The sequence below is a fragment of the Bos indicus genome, chromosome 14, assembly GCF_029378745.1.
Source record: "Bos indicus isolate NIAB-ARS_2022 breed Sahiwal x Tharparkar chromosome 14, NIAB-ARS_B.indTharparkar_mat_pri_1.0, whole genome shotgun sequence".
Classification (NCBI taxonomy): domain Eukaryota; kingdom Metazoa; phylum Chordata; class Mammalia; order Artiodactyla; family Bovidae; genus Bos; species Bos indicus.
In genome coordinates this window covers 19,676,378-19,694,497 of record NC_091773.1, presented here as the reverse complement: position 1 = coordinate 19,694,497, position 18,120 = coordinate 19,676,378, and the positions used below count along the sequence as shown (strand labels likewise).

At 43.4% G+C, this 18,120-nt stretch overlaps 1 protein-coding gene across 3 annotated transcripts in view; it reads left to right on the top strand.

Moving 5' to 3' along the window:
- The window catches only part of SPIDR (scaffold protein involved in DNA repair), a 277,621-nt gene that overhangs the window by 57,158 nt on the left and 202,343 nt on the right, over nt 1-18,120 (top strand). Inside the window, exon 1 of one of the 3 annotated variants that reach the window (XM_070802509.1) lies at nt 3,715-3,885. The exons of the other annotated variants lie outside the window; for them this stretch is intronic. The gene's annotated coding sequence lies outside the window, so the exon portion shown is untranslated. Of the gene's footprint in view, nt 1-3,714; nt 3,886-18,120 lie in introns of those variants that run through there. 3 annotated transcript variants of the gene reach the window in all.

Sequence of the window (18,120 nt, the reverse complement as noted above, 5' to 3'; positions counted from 1 at the left end):
AAACCATAGTTTTGATTAGTTAGACCTTTGTTGGCAAAGTGATGTCTCTGTTTTTAAGTATGCTATCTAGGTTTGTCATTGCTTTTCTGCAAAGGAGCAAGCATCTTTTAATTTTGTGGCTGCAGTCACCACCCACAGTGTTTTTGGAGCCCAAGAAAATAAACTTTGTCACTGTTTCCACTTTTTTCCCATGTATTTGCCGTGAAGTGATGGGATCAAGCACCTAATTGGTATTTGTAGAATATTTCATGCAATACAAATACAATAGGATGCACATTCTATTCATGTGCACACGATATACATACCACAATAAATCATATGTTGTGTCATAAAATGTCTCAAAAAACTTCAAAAGATTGTAACTCTGAACATGATATTCTGCAACCATGATAGAATTTAAAGTAGAAATCAGTAATAATAAGATATCCAGGAGAAATTCATATTTAAAAAAATTAAAGAACATAATTTTCTCTAGTTGATATGTAGATTTAATGCAGTTGAAATCATGAACATTTTTAAAGGCATCTACAGTAGATACAAAAGTTAGTCACTCAGTCCTGCCTGACTCTTTGCAACCCCATGGACTGTGGCCCACCAGGCTCCTCTGTCCATGGAATTCTCCAGGCAAGAATACTGGAGTGGGTTGCTATTTCCTTCTCCAGGGGATCTTCCTGACCCAGGGATTGAAACTGCATCTCTTACATCTCCTGTATTGATAGGTGGCTACTTACCACTGGCCACCTGGGAAGCCCTATAGTTATGGTTATAGTTTTATTATAAAGGGTATAACTCAGGAACAGCCAAATAAAAGGAAGAGACGTATAGGAAAAGTTGTTATGGGGGTGGAGGTACGGCAAGGGGTAGGGAGTCTCTTGGTCTGCTATTCTCCTAGCTCACGGTTGTGTTCACCAAATTGGAAAGTCTTGCATACCTCACCATTCTGAATTGTGTTTTTATTTAATTTAAATTTTAAAGTTTTTATACAGTTTAACAATTTTTGATGTACAGTTATTACAAAATATTGGCTGTATCCCTGGTGTTGTACAGTATATCACTGAGCCTGTCGTATACCCAGCAGTTTGTACCTCTTACTCTCCAACCCCTATATTACCTCTCCCCGCACCTACTTACTGGTAACCTGTAGTTTTTTCTCTACATCTGTGAGTCTGCTTCTTTTCTGTTGTATTCATTGGTTTGTTGTAGTCTTTAGATTCCACATATAAGTGAAATATCATACAGTATTTATCTTTCTCTAACTTATCTCACTTATCATACTTACTAGGCTTATCATCTGTGTTACTGCAAATGGTAAAAAATTTCATTCCTTTTTTATAGCTGAATAGTATTCTGTTTTGTGTGTGTATGTACCACATCTTCTTTACTCATTCATCTGTTGTTGAACACAGGTTGTTTCCATGTCTTGGCAATTGTAAATAATGCTGCTATGAATATTGGGGTGCATGCCTCTTTTTAAATTAGTGGGGCTTTTGGATATATACCCAGAAGTGGAATTACTGAGTCCTCTGATAGTTCTAGTTTTAGATTTTTGAGAAACCTCGATATTGTTTTCCACAGTGCTGCACCAATTTACATTCCTACCAACAGTGTACAAGGGTTCCCTTTTCTCTGCATCCTCAGCAACGTTTGTTATTTGTAGACTTTTTCATGATGGCCATCCGCACAGGTGTGAGGTGGTTCTCATTTTGGTTTTGATGTGCATCTCCCTGATGACTAAGTGATGTAGAGCATGTTGTCATGTGTCTGTCGGCCCTCCGCATCACCTTGTAATGAGAACTTTTTGTGGTATCTCATTTTGGTTTTTATTTGCTCTTTAATAGCTAAATGGCTTTGAACATTGTTTCATGTGCTTATTGGGTATTTGTGTATACTTTTATAATTTCTCTCTTCAGTTTCTTTATTCTCTCTTTCACATGGAATTTCTGTTCAGATCTTTTACCTATTTATCACTTGGCTTATTTGGGTTTTTACTGTTGAGATAAAAGAGTTCTGTATATAGTGTATATATGTGTTATCTGATACATGACTTGGTAATATTTTCTCCCATGTATGAGTTGTCTTTTCACTTTCTTGATATTGCCCTTGGTTGCAAAAGGTTTTTATTTTGCAGAAGTCCAGTTTATTTATTTTTTTCTTTGATTCCTTGTGCTTTTCTTGTGTCATATATAAAAAACTATATAATATATGGTCATGCAGATTTAAACCTATGCTTTCTTCTTAGATTTTCTGTAGTTTTACCTTTTAAATACTGATGTATGATCCTTTTTGAATTAATATTTTACCTGGTTTTAGGCAGGGTGAAATTCGTTCTTTTTCATGAGTTTGTCCAATTGTCCCAGCACCATGTGTTGAAAACCTGTTCTTTCTCCATTTAAAGGTCATGGTATCCGTGTCAAAAATCAGCTGACTATATGTGGATGGGTTTATGTCTGGAATCTAAATCATTTTCCACTGATCTGTATGCCTCCTCTTTTGCCAATTCCATCCTCTCTTGATTAGTGTAGTTTTGTAGTAGATTTTGAAACTGAAAAGTTAGCATTCCCTAACTCTGTTTTTCTTTTTCAAGATTGTTTTGGCTATTTTGGGTCTGTTGCATTTACATATGTATTTTAAAATGAGTTTCCTATTTTTGTCCTCTTCTGCCCCACCCGTCCATGGCTGGGAGGACCTGTTTCCTTCTCCTGGTGTTGGTGTGTGGGAGCATGAGGAATGCAGAGGAGCATTCTGCAGGAAAGAGACCACATTCTAGAAATGACCTAGTAGTGGTCAGGGCCTGAAGATTTCAGGAGAGGCATGGTTGGAAGAGTGCTGTTCTACTTTTATGCTGTAAAATTCCTAACTGTAAATGTAACATGACCAGAAAGCCTAATTATTCACACATTCCTGGTTAAGACTTGAGGTCTTCAAACAAAATCTAACAACCTTTGAGAGAATCATTGGAAGTTAGTGATTAGGTGATACAATGGAAGAAGAGTGTCATTAGTAGAGATAGAACCAACATTGACTAAATGGCATCGAGGAACCGGAGCACATGTGTACTGTTTCAATACCAACATGTCCTAGGAGCACTGTGAGTGATAACCGTAGTCACCTTTTTCTTGACTGGGAGTTATGAAATTAGTTTTTCACTGTGGCAGTAAAAACCGCAGATATGATGTCTATACTACACTACAAAGAATATTTATGTGCATGATTGCACAGTAGATAGACACTGAGTGTCTATTTTTCTAGTCCATATTTGAAAACTTCATTGATAAATCACGTAGCTCTCATGAGCCCATGAGAATTTTGTAAAATCAATTATTTATTCAGACAGTTGCTTTACAAAAACCATATGCTCAGGACTGCCACATAGCCTAGGGGTTTACATCAGTGAACAGAATCCAAGTTGTTGGTGGGATGTCAGCCTTGCCGTTCTTTTATACTAATTGATAGGATCCCTGAGAACAGGGAATGTTTTCATGAGTTAAGGGTAGAGTGAGTAGTATCAGTTGAGCTTGCGTTGTTTTACTTTAAACAAAGGTGTTATTTATAGTGTCTCTTCATGGGTGAATGCACACTGAGGAGTATGAGTAAAACATTTCTTTAACTAGATGTGTGAACTTTGTGTTCTTAGGACTGCCTCTGAGGGGCCTGGGCTGGGTGGAGAACAGGAACTACAGCGTTCAGGTGTTCATAATTACAGCCTTCAATCCACAGTAGAATTGACTTTTTAATTATAACAAAATCTGAAGCCTAGGCCTACTTCTAGGTGCAGTTTTGGTCCATGTAACCTTAGTTGTCAGTTGATGTCAAGATATTTAGATTAGTTTTAACATTCATCTGAGTAAATCATATTTGATTGAAAACAGAAGCTTTTATCAGAAGGTAAACCATATATATTTCCAGTTTTTTTTCCTTTGACTTCCTATGCTAGTATTATTTATAACTTACTTTAAACATAATTTGAAATAATTATGAATAAATAATTATGTCATAGTTTTGAAAGAGTAAGGTTTAAAGTATGTGATAATTTTAAAAGAATAAATGTTCAAGATTTTTTAACCTTTTACTATGTTGAGGAAAATCATTTGACTACGTGATTCTGTCAGAGTTAAAGATGTGATAGGCCTGTTTGCTTTGATCTTAAGACATAGTTTGTGTTGTTGTAAGACGAGAGACCTATGAAACTATTTAGTAAAAATTAAGGCTGAAAACTAAAGGGTGAACAAACATCTGTGATTTCATCGTGGCCTTCTACCAGCGTAGACTGCCGAGTGTTTGTGGTTTGAGTCTTGTCTCTGTGAGTACTGTAGGACTCCTGTGGGTTTCCCCGGATCAGGAGCTGGTTGTGAACTGCTACAGTTCATGAGGATGAACTGTCGTAATGTTACACCAAGGATGGCGTTTTTGGAGTAGGAGAAAAAGCAGATGACAGAAACTAGAGGAAAAGAGACGCATTTTTTTCTGAAAGTATGTAGACTGCCTGCAGATTGTGTGTTCCTTGCCTCCTCATTTGCATCTCACCCTTGTGGACGAGTTAACGTAACCTGTGTGGGAATGACATAACTTTCCTATCTCTCACTTAATTCTGACTGCATCGTGTGAGGGGACTGCACGGTGGCCCACATTTTTCTCCAGGGCTTTCTGCGGAAGTGAGTCAATACGTTGTTTCTGGCTTTACTTGCTGGCCCTCCCTCCCATGCCAGCGCTGGGTGCATTGGAATTTTCCAGGTATATCATTAGAGGAGGCAGCACAGAAGGGCCGGAGCAAGATTCACAGTGCCTGGGGAAGTCCCAGGGATTGTTCCAGGAAGTACTGAAAGTGAGCCAGATGGAGTAGGGGTAAAAAAATGACCTGAATTAAAAATGGACAGAACACGGAACAGCCTTCATCATATTTAACTTTTATTATCATATTTAAAAACTGATTTAAAGTGTAAGCTGAGATTTCTTTTTAGCGTGGATTTCAACACCTTTTTTTCTGCTTGTGCCAAGAACACAGTGTTCTGTTAAGTCATTCAGTGACGAAGACTGCTGGCTTGCTGCCAACCAGGGTCAAGTTCATTCAGATAAGCTTCAGTGTAGATAGTAAACTGAGTGAGGAACATTCCTCTGTCTTGGCATGTTAGGTGGGTTTGGAGGATCAGTTGTTTTCGAAGATTGTTGTGCTAATGTCACATTCTTGTCTGTTTGTTGACTCTGAGTCTGACTTAGTGAAATAGCGCTGCTCTCCTAACCATTCCAGACGACTACCTCGCAGGCCCTGGATGAGCTCTGCTCTGTCATGTGAACTGTGCTTTACACCACTGAAGGGAACACGCAGGATTCAAGAAGTGCTCTTTTCAGTCACATATGCACATCAAAGCTGGAAAAGGTGGATTAGAAGCAAGAAAAATGCTATTAAATACCCATCTTTAAGGATTTTATTCATCCTTTCACTCATTGGAATGGTTCTTTCTTAGTTCCTTGGTTTAATTTCTCAGTTACCATCTTTGTTTTCCAGTTTCAGAAATTCATTGACTCTGTTATATTAAAAATTACTAAGTACACAGAAATATAACGACTAGAGCTATTTTGCCTGAAAATTACATTTAAACAGTTTTTTTCTGAAAGTATTTAATTTGTCAGTGTGTGATTGAGCAAACACATCTTGGCTTATAAGTGGCTTACTAGATCCTAGAAGATTACTTTTTTCCTGTTCATTGTAGTATTTACCCAAGGATAATTTGGAGTTGGTGTTGCTACTGATAAAGTTTAAAGAACGCGTGCATTACTTACTGTCTGCTGGAATATGTGGTTTGGGGGGCCAGTGTCTGGTGATGGCCCTCTTTCTGTGATTGGTCACGGTGTCACATAATAGTTCTCTTCCTGTGACTGATCACCGTCTTACTCATTAATGCCTGTCTGGACTCGAGCAGGATGCCTTGTCCTCATCGGCTCACCGGGTACCAACAGTTGGCCAGTTAATGGATACCAGTCACGCCACGGGTCAGACGTGTGATGATGGAGCATTTAGGTCTGGGAACATATTTTATATCATAAAAAATAATCCCATGAAGCAAATAAATCATAAGCATATGCCTTTACAGACTTATTTAAAAGCAAACATGTTATCAAAAGCTGTAACATAAGTATTTGTTTGGCTAATTTTTCTGCCTGGGTTACTTTGGGCTTCTAGTAAAGCTTGAGCAGAAGAAACTTCTTCCATCAAATCTTCATGTAGCAAGCATACTAATTTACCACTCTTCCAAGGACCTTTGAACAGTATTAAATATTGTTAATGCAGATAGAATATGCACGAATTTCTCAGAAAGCCTTAGAATGTTAAGTGCTGGAAGGAATATAGCATTCCTCCCTTCCTCAAGAGGCACTCTGTAGTGTTGGTAGAGAGTTAGGGTTGGGTATTATATCGCCATGGCACTCCTTTTGCTTCCATTGTGCCCTTTATCATAGCTCCCAGCAAACATTGCCTTTCTCCCCAGCTAGACTGAAGTTTCTTGAAGTCCAGGGTCTACCTGAGTGAGGGAATGAATGAATGAGTGAAACAGAGGCAAGACATGCAGATGGACAGTGACAGGGACTTTGTAAAAACACTGCTGGCAACACTCATATATTCTCAAGTTAAATACCTATATCTGTGGTGAAAGCTGAACTAAATACAACTATTTAAATGTTCATTCTTATGGAAATTGAATAGCTGATATTCTATTTTTTGTCTATTTATTCTCCTTCATTTCTCTACTTTTATCAGAAAGCTTTATGCCTGCAGTGAGGGTGACAGGACAGAGTAATGGGGTCGGAGTGCTGTCATGGGAGCATGATTTCTCATCCAGTCACTGTGCCTGTCAGTACCCAAACTTCCAGATTGTAGTTGAGGGTACTTAACAAAGTATGTGTCCTGATATCATCAAAATTTTCAGCTGTGAGAAAAGCTAAGTGGAGAAAGATTCTGTACCTAATTAGGAAAAAGTTAAACAAATGACTTTGTAATAAGCATGCATGATCACATGGCTTAGCCACTTGAAAACGTTTTACCAGAATTTTGTATGATACCTACATTCCAAGTAGAGAGCTCATTAACAAAGCACACGGGTCTCAGAGATTGAATGTGTGCTAATGGTCTATATCACTTATATTTCTAGGAGGAATTGTAGTGGAAACACTCTTCAGTACACAGCACGTTTGTGGTGTGGGAGCAGGGGATACCTGCTTGTAGTCTACTCAGTTTAGTTGAGTGTTCATATAAAAGGGAGCACATGTATATCTGTGATGGATTCATTTTTATATTTGGCAAAACTAATACAATTATGTAAAGTTTAAAAATAAAATTAAAAAAAAAAAGGTTTTGATTCTTAAATAAGTAGGAGTTTAAGGAGTAGGGGAAAGTGTGAATTTATCTACAGGGATTATAAGGGAAACATGTTAAATTTTCCATACTCCCGTGCTTCTTGTTCATCTTTTACTGAGTCTTCCATCCAAATTGCTGGACCTTTGACATACTTGCTGTTTGGATCTGAGGGAGGGAACATCATCCCGCCACGTTTCCACATCGCAGCAGCCGTTGCCTCCACGTCCCGACACCCACTCCTAGCCACAAGTCAGAACTTGTGCCTGTCTTGCTTGTGTTAAGGTATCAGCGCACTGCTCTGCTCCGTGTGTATCTTACAGGTTTTAAAGATGTCCTGCTAGGTACTAGGATTTCTGCCTGAAAAAAGCACTGAGTGGAGGGGTTTAGGAAGGCCAAGGGAAAGAGGACATTTGCTTAAGTCAAGCTTCTTTCTTTTATCTTATCCATCCTTTCTCTTTGGCTATGAGTTACATTCTTTGTGTGGTATGATGGAGCAAGATAGCACTTATTTTCCCCACTGTATGATTTCTGCTTCTTTTATTGAGCTGAACTTCTAAGAAAGAAAGCTCAAAGGGCCTTATTTCCTTAAATATGTGCCTTTGTTTTGTTTATTTACAAGAAAGAAATTTGAAATCTCAAATTTGGAGTTGTGAAAAAAAAAACAAGAAGAAAATGAGAAAAAAAGGAAAGGAGATTTCTTATGTGTTGAGGATGTAGTGTTTTAAAGCTGCATTAAGGTCAGTAAATCCTATTAGAAAGTATTAAATGTAAATATGCTTATTTGTGATTCAGTAGATGTGTGAGTGTTTCCTCACTAAAATGTGGCTTGCACATATTTTATTCTGACAGATTTTGCTCTCCACCCTGGTAAAAATTGCCATCCGTATTTATAAAATCTGTTAACAAGTAAACTGGGCTCTAGGCATAACATTTTATTTATTTAATTTAAAAATATTGAATGATTATCTTATTTTTCCCCCAAATAACTGCACATCCAAAATGATAGATTTACACTGTATGGTTCACTCCTGAGTTTGGCACATTTTCCTGTGGTGGCAGGAAGACAGAACCAGAAACAGATTTTCTTAAGATTCAGATTTAAGGCTAAGATATCCTTCTGCCCATTGCACAGCAGTCTTGTGACGTGAAGACAATTAAATATATTCACGTCTGCTCTTTCTGTAGTTGTCTCTAATACGGAATGGCATTGGCTCAAACTGTCTCATAAGAATTTCTCAATTCAAGAGCACTTTCTCACCTTTATATTACTTCAGTGGGAAACTTCAAAGGTTCTATTTTCATGTAATCTTTCTTTTCTATGGGTTTTAGTCCTGCCCAAAGTTATTTATATTTAAGAAGTTAGGATGTAGGATACACATGTGAACACATACACCCTCTTTTGAGTTTTGTCTTCATTATTAATTCATATTCCAGTAATTTTTCTATAGTCTGTCTAGCTGGAGGTAATTAGAATCAGCACTTTTATATAATTTATTTTCATTTTAAGATGTGAACTCTGTGTGACTGGGATTTCATGGACATCTGGTAATAAGAATGAAGCATAGTGTCTCCGACCCTTTTACTTGTATAAGTTTTTAGTCGAGTTCTATTTTTATATTATTATCCGTGGCACATTAGATGAAGAATTCATACCACGTCAGAGCACTGTTAGTCCCAAATGTTGACAGCATCACTCCTTTAAAAGTACCACAGACAAGGCCTCTGCTTGTTTGGGAGTCTCTGGTCCCAGGTCTGTGCGTCAGAGCACATGAAGAGCCTGAGATGGCCTTCCCTTTCGGCTGAACCCACAGGGGCAGAATTGAAAAGAGAGTTTAGGAATGCAGGAATGCAGGATAGTGATTTTATGTCTCAGCCTGTTCTGCAGGGATGAAGGTGGGGAATGAATATTTGAATTCTTTTTCTCATTTTCCTTGAAAATCAGCTAACCGTTGCAGACAAGCTTGAGATTTGATCACTCGACTTAGCGCCTTGTACGGTTTATCGGTGTCTTCCAGTTTAAGGTAGGCAGCACCCCATCTCTCTGGAGAGTGCAGTCTTTTGTGGATGTGTGTGTTTCAGGTACTTTGTGTGTGTCAAGAATACATCACGAACGGTAGTTCTCATTTTGAAATTTACCACTAGCTTTCTCCTTCCAGGTATTCTTCCTGCTTCAACAAGTGAATCCTCAGTAGCAACAAACCACAGCAGTGTAATCAGGGTTGACTTTCAGACTGAACAATGCATATGTATGTATGTAAAACTGCTTGAAAGAGTCTGGGACACTCTTTATAGAAATGGAGAGAAACTGGCTTTTCCAGAAAGCAGACAATAAGAATCATTGCTGTGTGGCTGGTTATTTCTCATTAGTTCTTAAGCAGCCAGAGGACATCGCTCTCAAGTGGTGATTCCGTTTACTGTGCTCACCTTGAAGCCTGGGGAGTTTCCTCTGCTCACCTGTCTCTGTCATTGATTCTACCTGTGGATCAATGGTCCACAGGTAGGAGGCCTGTGGGCTGGGGGAGTGGTTCAGAGCGTCAGGCCTCTGAGGGGTTGCCGGGCACAGGACCTGTAAGCTGTTAGGAGGCTCCCACAGGTGCTGCTTTACTGGAATGTGGCTCCCACATCAGATCCTCTCAGTTTCCAGGAAGCTCTCCAGATCTATCTGTAAAAATCTCCCCATTTCTACATGTAGGCAGCTCATGCAAAGAAAATCAAAACGAAAAGTGAAACACTCCATAGGGTGAAAAGCAAACACGGAAACTTCTCAGCTACTGCCAGTCTGAGGCAGTGTTGATGCTTCACGGTGCCCATCACCTTGTTCTTGGAACATTGCTTTGGTGCTGTTTGTATTCATGGGCGGGTAGGACTCTGATTCAGCATTTATTTTGTGTTATGGTGAGCATTCACCTATGTCTTTCACACCTTGCTTAGATTCTGTTGTGCTTTTTAATATTGAAAATAAGTGATAAGTGATGCTGATGAAACTGTAAAAAAAAAAAAATTACAGCTGATAAATGGATTAAATGACCACAGTTACGCAAAAGGAGGCGTCTAAAGTGCTAGTGCGTGGCCTTGAGTAGGTTCAAAACTGCTCTGACTTCACTTTTAGCCCTGAAATGCAGACAGTGATATCTGCTATTAGAACTTGTTGTCAGGTTCCAGTGAGCCCACATAAGAGGATGAAGGATTTGTAAATGGTAAAGCATTATATGAATTTGTCATCATAATAAATCATTTTTGTTAATAATTGAGTTCCTTATATGCTGAGTGCCTTCTAGCCATCCGACCCTTAGTAAGGAGACAGGCTGGAAGTACACTGACCCTGGTCTATAGGTCAGTGACACACTGTGGCCCCCAGGAAGGGCCTGAGTGGGGGCTGCCAACCCCCATGCCTAGTTAGGGAGTTCACTGCCCCTGGGGAGACTACAGGCTTGGACTCAGTAAGGCTGCATTAAGTGGACAGGAGTTAAAACCAAATATTCAGATGTGAGGCCTGTGTAGAGACGTCATCTCCAACCAGCAGCAGAGCACCACCTAAGAGCTTGTTAGAAATACAGATTCTCGGGCAAGCCACAGACCACTGAATCAGTCAGGGGTGAGGCCCAGCTGTCCTTAATGAGCTCTGCAGGCGTTCTGTGACTTGAACGTTGCCAAGACGGAGAGGCATTCGGAGATATGTGTCGTAGAGTAGTCTTGGAACTGGCGTGTGTGGGGATCCGGAACTCAGGGCTCCGGGAGTGCAGGAGTGCTCGCTTAGTTTGGCTCAGTTGGGTCTGGAAGAGCAGGCCCTCGGTGATGGGTGTCAGGAACACAGGGCTCGTCAGCTGTCAGGTCACGGCCAGCGCTTCTGGGCTGCCTTTGCGGTGGTCATCCAGTCCAGAGGCTCTGCATGCTTCATGTCTTCTGACCTGAGTCTAGGTTTTGGAGTAGCCAGAGGGGCCCCGGGAAGGCAGAGTGGTTAGTGTGAGCCTAATCGCAGTGTGGTGGAGGGCTGTGGGGCAGTGGGGCTGTGTGTAGGGTGTGTGTGCGCGCAGCGTAGCAGGTGCGGTGGAGGGTATGTGTGTGTGTGCATGGATGTGTGCAACATGGCAGGTGCAGTGGAGCACTGTGGGGCAGTGTGGAGGGTGTGTGTGTTTGCATATGCACATGCTTTCGTGGATGTGTGCAGCACAGCAGGTGCAGTGGAGGGCTCTGGGGCAGCTTGGAGGGGGTGTGTGTGCATGGATGCGAGCAGCACGGCAGGTGACATGCGCGCTTCCTGAGGTTGGTGGGGAAGAGGCCTGCTGTGCTGCCCCAGAAACAAGAGGCTGCGAGGGCCTGTCTTGCGTGCTGCTGACAGAACACTTGCCTCGTGTTTACAGACGCACAGTAGCTGTGATGTGTGGTGGGGTCAGAAGCCCCCATCAAGACTGTTGCAGAGCTGTCGTGGGACTGGCCTGGGGGGCCTTCCTCCGGGCCCCGTGTCTGCAGGCCGCCAGGCACAGGTCACCTCTTGCAGGTGTGTCTCCGAGTCCTACCTTGAGCCTTTTCTCCCATCACTCTTGGCCCACACACCTTTACACATCACCACATCTGATTTCTGCCATTTCTAGAATATGTGCGTTGTGTTTTTTGGCCTGTTTTTTTAAAAATAAAATAGGTATACAAAAATAGAGAAAAAATCATGAGCACCCATGAATCTGCACAGCCTGGGAAATAACACATTACAGGGAGAATTTAGGCACCCTCCTCCCTTCTTACCCATGTTCCTGTTTGGGGGGCCACCATCACCTCCACTTGATCAAAGCCTTACCTATCCAGTCTTGTCCCGCCGCTGCCTGGTGAGCCAACAATGCGGTGTGTTTTGTCAGAGGTTGCGTTACAGTAAGCTCCAGGGGAGACTCATGGGCTAATTCATGTTGCAAAAGTGTCTCCCGGGGAATTAAAAGACATGGAAATTAGAGCTATTTAAAGGAATGTTATTTAGGTAGGAAAATATTTCGAACTCTTCAGTTTCTGGGTTCCCCTCTGTCCTTGCCCCCAACCCTGCCTCTGGCATTGACCTCTCAGAAGGGAGGCTTGTTGGATGGCCCCTTTCCATGCCTGTGTTTGGAAGCATCACAGAGTTCTGCATGTTATTAAAATGACTCTTTTAAAAAAAGCATTCGCTTTCTGATTTTGCTCTTCAGAAGAGCAGAAACATGCTTTGTGTTGCAGTTCAGTTTGGGGGCCGCTGAGCTCATGTTTGGTCGGGAGAGTGCGGTGGCCCGCTGCCAGTGTGCTCCCTCCCCCTCCCCCTCCCTGCTTCTCTCCCTCCCTCTCTCCTTTCCTCCATCTCTAGGAGTTAAGGAAAATCACTCTCTTCTAGCAGAGTTCTAGCTGTTTTGGGGGCTTAAAGCGAGGTGGCTGAAGTGCCTGTAGAGTACTAAAATCAAAGGTAGACATCTGTTTTAAATATACATGGGTCACTGTTTCAAAGGAGAACATGGAGAAGGGGCAATATGCTCTCTGTGTTTAGTGGTTGCTCCTATAAAGCATTATTCTTCTGTTAATATGAAATAAAACATTTGGTTCATTGTGAAAGCGTACTGCCCAGGAGAGTAAACAATCACATTTAATCCTACAGATAAAGAGTTCCTCCCTGAACTCTTTCATGGCTCCTGCCCTGTTGGCCATCAAGCCAAGGTTCCTCTGTGCTGGGTGTTCACTCCCAAGTCCTTGACTCTGGAGTTTGGGCCTCACTTTGAAGAGCCGTGGTTGTCTTGTTGGCCTAATCTGGGCCAGAAGCTGCCACAGGAACCCCCGCTTGGTTTCAAGCTGTGTTCTGGTTCTTTGTTTATTTTTCTGTTTCTTAAGTTGCCATGTAATTGGCATATAAGGTTGTAGCAGTTTCAGGTGTACAGCATGATGATGCTGTATGTCTTTTGTGTGTGTCACAGGATGATCACCAGAAGTCTAGTTCAAATCCCTAAGCAGTGTTTTTGATCCTGTAACTTCAAAGCAGGTTTTGTTTTTGTAGAGCCTAGTCCTAGATGAGGTACCAGCTCCACTAGCTGGCTAGGTCTGCTCAGTTGTTTAATTATCAGTCGCAGGCCCCACATAGAATTGTCATTTGGAAGATACCCAGTGTTCATTTGATTTCTTTCAGTGGTAACAAATCTTACAGACTTTTTTGAGAATACCAGGTTTCTCATGAAGTCTTCTCAGGGGTGTTTCTGGTAAAGCAGCCTTCATATTCCAAAAATGTTTACTGAAAAGTGTCTCCATCTCTAGTAGTTAGGTTTTTCCTTTGAGCTTATGGTCAGACCTTGTCTTGGGTCCACAGCTGCTGCCCAGTCTCGGGTGAGTTTCCAGCCTTTCCCTGCATGCACTGGGGCAGGTAGCAGATGGATTGGCTTTATTTTTTCTTTATTTTTAACTTATAATTGATTCAGTTTTTAACTGAAATAGTTTGGACAGATACCACCTGTAAATTTAAGGTGTACAGCCTGTTAATTTGATACAGTTGTATATTGCAACATGATTGCCCTTGTGGGGATAATTAGCACCTCTGTTATGTTACATAATTATCATTTCTTCTTAATTTTTGCAATTGTTAGGTGTCAGTCTCCAAGCCAGTTTGATGATGAGAACACTTATTGCTATCTGTATTCCCTGCTGTGTATTAGATTTCTGGGGCTTATTTCCTGTTGGCTGCAGGTCTGTCCCCGTCACAGCATCTGTCCCACCCCTCCACCCCCAGCCCCTGGTAACCATTGTGTTGCTCTCTGCCTCTACCAGTTTGGCTTGTTTGTTTAGATTCCACGTATAGATGATACCATGTAGGACTTGTCTTTCTCTCCCTGACTTGCTTCACTTAGCGTAATGGCCTTGAGTTCCATTCATGTAGTCACACATGGCACATCTGATGGTCTCTATGGCAGGGTGGGCGGGTGCCACCTGACCACCCTCACCACAGGCTGTGGGTCTTCTCCGATGTGTCTGTGCTGCGGGCAGCCCAGCACCTGCCGCAGAAGTGGGGTCCACAGGTGTTAGGATGTGTGACCTCTGCAACTTCCCCTGCCAGAGAAGGTCAGGTAAAGACATAGGTGGGTTTCTGCAAGTAGGAGGCTTCTTCTGGGGCCCTGAGCTTGGTAACAAGCTGTGGGCCAGTCTGTCCTGCTCCTGCATTCGCAGAGCAGCTCCGCCAGGCCTCTTTTGGAACCAGGTTCCTGCAGTCACCATACTACACGCAGGGTGGCAGCTGCCTCTCTCCCAGAGTCCCCTTCCCCAGCAGGCAACCACTATGACTAAGTTTTCCCAGAGACATTAGTGTGTGACGCTCTGTCCCCTGACCTCTGTACACGAATGCCAGCATGCCTGACACACAGCGCTGCACGTGGAGTGCACAGGCAGTGTGCCCGGGTCCTTCCGTACCTGACACACAGCGCTGCACGTGGAGTGCACAGGCAGTGTGCCTGGGTCCTCCCATATGTGACACACAGCGCTGCACGCGGGGTGCACAGGCAGAGTGCCCGGGTCCGTCCGTACCTGACACACAGCGCTGCACGTGCAGTACACAGGCAATGTGCCCGGGTCCTTCTGTACCTGACACACAGCATTGAACGCGGAGTGCACAGGCAGTGTGCCCGGGTCCTTCCGTACCTGACACACAGCGCTGCACATGGGGTGCACAGGCAGAGTGCCCGGGTCCTTCCGTACCTGACACACAGCGTTGCACGTGGGGTGCACAGGCAGAGTGCCCGGGTCCTCCCATACCTGACACACAGTGCTGCACACAGAGTGCGCAGGCCGTGTGCCTGGGTCCTTCCGTACCTGACACACAGTGCTGCACGTGGAGTGCACAGGCAATGTGCCCGGGTCCTTCCGTACCTGACACACAGCACTGCACATGGGGTGCACAGGCAGAGTGCCTGGGTCCTTCCGTACCTGACACACAGCGCTGCACGCAGGGTGCACAGGCAGAGTGCCCGGGTCCTCCCATACCTCACACACAGTGCTGCACGTGGAGTGCACAGGCAGTGTGCCTGGGTCCTTCTGTACCTGACACACAGCGCTGCATGTGGAGTGCACAGGCAGTGTGCCTGGGTCCTTCCATACCTGACACACAGCACTGCACATGGGGTGCACAGGCAGTGTGCCCGGGTCCTTCCGTACCTGACACACAGCGCTGCACGCGGGGTGCACAGGCAGTGTGCCCGGGTCGTTCCCTGGGAACGCAGGAGGTCCCCTTCACTGCCCAGTGTGGTGCGGGGCCCACACAGGGCAGGACCCCCTTCTCTCGCGCCGTTCCCCTGTGTGTGGACATTCAAGTTGTTTCCCATCTTTTACTTGGGAAACAAAGCAGCCCCCATGCATAGCAGTTTTGCATATGAAAATGTAGATTTTCCAAGTTATGTTTCTCTCCCTACTTTAAAGCTTTTACTATGTGTCCTTGATTTCTAGAAGAAGTAGTTTATTTTCCTAGAATCTCTTTTCCATTATTTAATGTAGACATTAAGTAAATTGACTTATCTGTAACTCTGGATTGTTAGTTATGCTATTACCTCATTCCTATAGAGAGGAGGAGAATGGATCACTTACTGTATTAGCCTCTATTCTGAACATGTTGTTCTTTCCAGCAGGAAGAAATAAAGGGATTCTAAAAACAGATGAAAAATTAGGACTGGAGATATCAATAAATTGGATAGTGGGGAAAAATGACAAATTCCCTAACTTCTTAGGTGTGCTGCACAAGGTCTGAGGGATCTAGAAAACAATGTGTGTGTGTGTGTGTATGTATACTGAACACACACATACTCACACAGATCTGGACAAGGTAGAGAACCACAGTGCCCTTATTAAACGTGTGTGTGTGTATGTATACCTAACACATACACCCACAGATCTAGACAAGGTGGAGAAGCACAGTGCCCCTATTAAACATATATGTGTGTGTGTGTGTGTGTGTGTGTATGTATACTGAACATGCACACACACAGATCTGGACAAGGTAGAGAAGCACAGTGCCCCTATTAAATATATGTGTGTGTGTATATATGTATATTGAGTGCACACACACACACACACACACACACACACAGATCTGGACAAGGTAGAGAAGCACAGTGCCCCTATTAAAGTGACAGGTGCCAAAGCCAGATGAGGCTCATGCTGGGCAGTGTGGGTACAGAGTGTCTGAGACAGGTGGGGGCTATAACCAGAAAAGCCTCCGTGGAGCAGGCTCAGGAGCCTCTAGGGCTAAGGCATGTGTGCTCTGAACCTGAGGTGTGGGCCTCGTGGGGAGGAGTCCCTGAGGCCGACTCTGGTGTGAAGTGGGATTGAGGGCCTTGAAGTATGAGGTTGGGGCTCAGGGAATGCTAAGTGTTGGCCTTGGGTGCTGGCCTGAGGAGCTCCCTGTGACTGGAGCAAGGGGGCCACGCTGATTCCCAAGTGGAGGAGACTGAGTGGGCTGCTGAGGACTTCACTGGCATGGGTGGAGCGGGGCCAGTCTGTTCATGGACAGGAGAAAGAAGGAAAGTCCCAGGGAGGGGAGGTCAGGTTGGGTTTCTAATGACCCTGTTCCAGACGGAGTGTGCGTGGGAATGGAGAGAGGAAGGAGTATTAAGACCTATGAATGAATTAGTTTCAGTTTGGCTTGTTGTCACAGAGAACATAGAGCAAAAGATAAAGTCATCATGCTGAGGCAGGTAGCCTGGAACACTGGCTGCCTGCGGGTGTAACAAAAATCTAAGAAGGGGGAAGGCTATAAATTTGCTTGTATTATGTAAGGTTGAGAGAGATATTCAAATATAAATGTCTCAGGTATTTGTAAAGATGAGTGATTTAAGGATAAAAAAGCAGGAGGCATAGATTTGACTGTTGTCTGTAATTTTTTGGTTTTTGCAATCTCAAGTTTGAAAAATAAAATCCTTACATAGAAAGAAACTTGTACTCTATTTCTCATCGGTACCATAAATTCTTCCTTGATGACAAGTATTTTGATGCCAGCTTTTTGTGGTTTTTGCGTTTTCTTTATAAATTGTGGTAGAGTTCTGAAATGACCCTGATACCCCACTTCTGCTGAATCCTGCACGGCCCCTGAAACTGTGACTTGGGTGCATTTACTCCCTGATTAAACTTTGTATTTAGCTCAGTGGACTTGAGGACAAGAGTTGATCCTCTGGGCCTGGCCTCATCCCACAAACCCTTTCCATCTGGGTCTAGAGGTCAGAGATGGGGGAGTCAGAATTGGAGGCAGAAAAGGGATTTATGTAATATTGCTGGTTCACAGTTGGAAGAGGCCACAGGGCAAGGAGTGTGGGAGCATCTAGGAGCTCAGGGTGGACCCTGACCCCCAGCCAGCCAGGAAGTGGAGACCTCAGTCTTAAAGTCAGAAGGACCTGAATTCTACCAACAAGAAGACTGAACTTAGAATTGGATTTTTCTCCAGAGTCTGGGGGAGAACTAAGCCCAGCCATGCCTTGATGTCACCTTTGTGATACCCTGAGCAGAATACTCAGTTAAAATGAGCAAGGGACTTCCCTGGCAATCCAGTGGTTAAGACTCCCTGCTTCCAGTGTAGGGGGTGCATGGGTTCAATCCCTGGTGGGGGAATTAAGATCCCATATGCCACCTGACACGGCCACAAAAACACAAGGGAAAAACAAGCAAGACTTGTGGCCTGCAGAACTGCTAGGTAATAAGCCAATGTGACTGCAGTCCCCTGAGTTTGTGGAACCCTGTTGCATAGGGTAGAAAGAAAACAAATGCAGAGCTTGTGGACAGCATTCTAAGGGCACAGGCAGTGCATG